The sequence below is a fragment of the Mus pahari genome, chromosome 22 (assembly GCF_900095145.1).
Source record: "Mus pahari chromosome 22, PAHARI_EIJ_v1.1, whole genome shotgun sequence".
NCBI classification, from domain to species: Eukaryota; Metazoa; Chordata; class Mammalia; order Rodentia; family Muridae; genus Mus; species Mus pahari.
In genome coordinates this window covers 11,792,919-11,797,035 of record NC_034611.1, presented here as the reverse complement: position 1 = coordinate 11,797,035, position 4,117 = coordinate 11,792,919, and positions in this window count along the sequence as shown.

The window sequence follows — 4,117 nt, the reverse complement described above, 5'->3', positions numbered from 1 at the left end:
AAGCTTTGCACTCTTCTATGCTCTGCTTTGCAGACCGTTTGTCATAACATAGAAAACACTTAATATGTCCATGTTAAAAGGATTGGTCCATGGGTAATTTCTGTCACTTTAAAAATAAAGTACATTTTGAAAGAATTAGTTTAAAAGTAATAAGGTTAAAATAGTCCCACTTTTAAGTGATCCATTTTAAAATTTGTAAATCAATAAAGTTTTTTGTTGTTAAACATACATGTTTTTTGTCTTTTTTTTTTTTTGATGTTGAAATATCTCTGAAAGAGTAAGCCAGCCCCAATTATATGGTTTCCTTATAAGAGATCCGATGCCCTCCTCTGGCCTGAGTACACATGGGGTACGTAATCATGTGTAAAAGAGTCACATACATAAATACTTTTTAAAAGTTAAGATATTTTTGAGGTTGTTGAGATTCAAAAGGTAAACGTTTGTTGTTTTAGCATATAATAGGCCTGGGCAGAGTAGGCCTTTCTCTACGCTGAGACCGTGTCAGCAAACATCATTATGCCTTTGACTAGGCTCATTCATCTCTCCTTTCTTTAGCTGCTGTAAATGTCCAAGTTAGCCACCTGTTACAACTTTTGGCAGGAGGATTATGATGGTTTGAATGAGAATGGTTCCTATGAGCTCATATATTTTGAATGCTTGGTCAACAGTTATGGAACTGTTTGGGAAAAATTAATAGATGTGACCTTTTTGGAGGGTGTTTGCCACTGGAGCTAAGGTTAAAAGTTTCAAAAACCCTTCCATTCTCAGCTCTCTGTGCATGAAGCTTGTGGCTCAAGGTGCGAACCCAAAGATACTGCTTAGTGCCATGCATGCTTTCCTGCTGCTGTGGTCCCTGCCATGGTGGTTAGAAACTAGCCATCTAGAAATATGAACCTCAATTTTTTTTTTTTTTTTTCGTTTTTCGAGACAGGGTTTCTCTGTATAGCCCTGGCTGTTCTGGAACTCACTCTGTAGACCAGGCTGGCCTAGAACTCAGAAATGCACCTGCCTCTGCCTCCCGAGTGCTGGGATTAAAGGCCTGTGCCACCACAACCGGCCAACAACAACATTTTTAAGTAACCCTTAAAAGTGTGGGCTATTTTGTTGTTAATGGTATTGTGTTGGTGATGTAGTGATAATGAGAGAGGAAAACACAGACTAGCCATTGGTTTTAATGTCATGACTGTAAATTAAAATTTCTCTTTAAAATACGATACTAATTTTGGTGGGGTTCTTATTTCATTGTGTGTGCCATTTTAATAGGTTTTTAAAAGTTAATAGTAGGGGCTGGTGTGATGGCTCAGCGGCTAAGAGCACCCAACTGCTCTTCCAAAGGTGCAGAGTTCAAATCCCAGCAACCACATGGTGGCTCACAACCATCCGTAACAAGATCTGACTCCCTCTTCTGGAGTGTCTGAAGATAGCTACAGTGTACTTACATATAATAAATAAATCTTTAAAAAAAAAAGTTAATAGTAACTAAGTTTATTAGATAGTACATTAATTAGGGCTTTTAATATATCATCAAGATACGTATGTATGCCTGTATGCATACACACACACACACACCACAGAATTAGGCATACCAAAAATAACTTTAGCACACAATAATAAAATATGAAAACAAAGTGGCTTCAAGTTATTAATTGAGAAATTGTAGAGGCGTACTAAGTTTTGTTTCATGTTGTCTTAGACACAGATCGACATACATGAGAATATTTTTTTATGGACACATGGTACATGAGCAAAGTAAAAAGGCTTGTATCTGTCTAAGGAGGCAATAAAGTTGACTCTTTGGGGATCTATATATAAATGTACCTCTTGTTTTACTGTCTGCCCAGCCTCTCATTGAATATTCTTAGTTGTGTAGCACAGTCGTGTCTGAAGGTGTTTTAGGAGAGGAGACAGTCACCTTTCTTTGGTGGGCATCTGGGTTCTTGGCTATCACATGTGGCCACAGGATGGCAGGGAACAGTATTCATGTGCTTTATGGCTTGGGTCTTTGTTTTTGAAACAGCCGTCCTTAGTTTTATTAGAGAGATCCCTTGGATGGGCCTGGCCAATGCCTACAAGGACAACTCACCTGAATTCCTTCTCATTTTTCCTATTCCTTCTCATTCTCCTTCACACTGAAAAATCGGTGTCTTACAGCTGAGCCTGGGGTTTGGGATTCCATCTGTACCTGCTCAAGCTGTACAGATGTTAAGGGCTGACAGGCTGATGAAATGGTGGCCCAGAAGAGTTTTTGCCTTTTGAGAGGTGAGAACCAGGGTGGTAACTCTGAATGCCTCAGCCTGTTGAAAAATCAGGTGGGATTTTCTTTTCTTCCTTGAGTGTGTTCTGTTTTGTCCTGAACAGGTTTGATGCAGTTTTCCCTCCTGTACTGAGCCTGTTATCTTATGTCTTACTTCCCTTCTGGTGGTTGACAGTCTCAAGCAATTGGTGACTTCCTGATCTAGGTGAACTTACACCCTCCTGACAGTAGGTTTTAAGCAATAGTTTGTATGCATTTTAATTCTGCTCAGAATTAAACAGGATTCATCTGTTTCCCCCAGGGGTTGCAGCAAATAGAACAGAGTAGGTTTGTATATGCTTGGCCCAAGGAGTGACACTACTTGAAGGTGTGGCCTTCTTGGGGTAGGTGTATTGCTGTTTATGTAGGCTTTAACATCTTCCTAGCTGCCTGGAAGCAGTCTTCCAGTCTTCAGATGAAGATGTAGAATTCTCAGCTTCTATACCATGCTTGCCTGGATGCTGCCATGTTCCTGCCTTAGTGATAATGGACCGAACCTCTGAATCTGTGAGCATGCCCCAATTAAATGTCCTTACAAGAGTAGCTGTGATCATGGTGTATGTTCACAGCAGTAAAACCCTAAGACAAGAGCCCAGTATAAAGGCTTCCATGTAAAATTGTAAGCCAAAGTTAAGGTCTGAAAGCCACAGGTAAGTTGAGATGAATCTTTAGTGACGCTTCCTGATTTTTCCTCCCTTCCTTACTTGTATTTTTTGCAGGTCCTGGCTGAAAAAAAAAACGGTCATGGGATCTTAACTGTTCATGTATGTGCGCTAAAGGAAAACGTTGATGAGATAGTGGAGAGGTGACAGGAAGTGCTGTTTATTGAATACTCAGCCTAGAACTGAGTATCCTTTTCTCTGGTAACCTAGATAAATAGGAAAGTAAGAAAATGGGGTGAAACTCTGTAGAGTAGAGGAAGGTACTTCTGAGACCCGTTGCCCAGGGCTTTCAGTTTGGGAACAAATGAGACTCAGAAATCAGGTGTCCTCTTGGTTTTTCATAGGATTGCCCCTTATCCCAACAGAAGGCCATGAAGGTTTGAATATAAGGCACTTCAGACTATTTCCCCTGATTTAAAAACAAAAAACAAAAACTACTGGTAGAGGTACGTGATGGTGTAGTAGAGTAAACTGCCACATCACCTGGCTCAAATTGAAACCAGTGCTAAAGTCTTACTATATAGAATCTCAGGACCAAACATGCTCCCATTCCCCCTCCCCCTTTTTTAAAATTAGATATTGTCTTTATTTACATTTCAAACGCTATCCTGAAAGTTCTCTATACCCTCCCCCCGCCCCTGCTCCCCTACCCACCCACTCCCACTTCTTGGCCCTGGCATTCCCCTGTGCCGGATCATATAAAGTTTGAAAGACCAAGGGGCCTCTCTTCCCAGTGATGGCCGATTAGGCCATCTTCTGCTATATATGCAGCTAGAGACACGAGCTCAGGGGGTACTGGTTAGTTCATATTGTTGTTCCACCTATAGGGCTGCAGCCCCCTTCAGGTCCTTGGGTACTTTCTCTAGCTCCTCCATTGGGGACCCTGTGTTCCAACCAATAGCAGACTGTGAGCATCTGCTTCTGTGTTTGCCAGGCACTGGCATAGCCTCACAAGAGGCCGCTGTATCAGGGTCCCTTCAGTAGAACCTTACTGGCATGTGCAATAGTATCTGGGTTTGGTGGCTGATGATGGGATGGATCCCCGGGTGGGGTAGTCTCTGGATAGTCCATCCTTTAATCTTAGCTCTAAATTTTGTCCCTGTATCTACTTCCTTTCATGGGTAATTTGTTCTCTATTCTAAGGAGGAATGAAGTATCCACA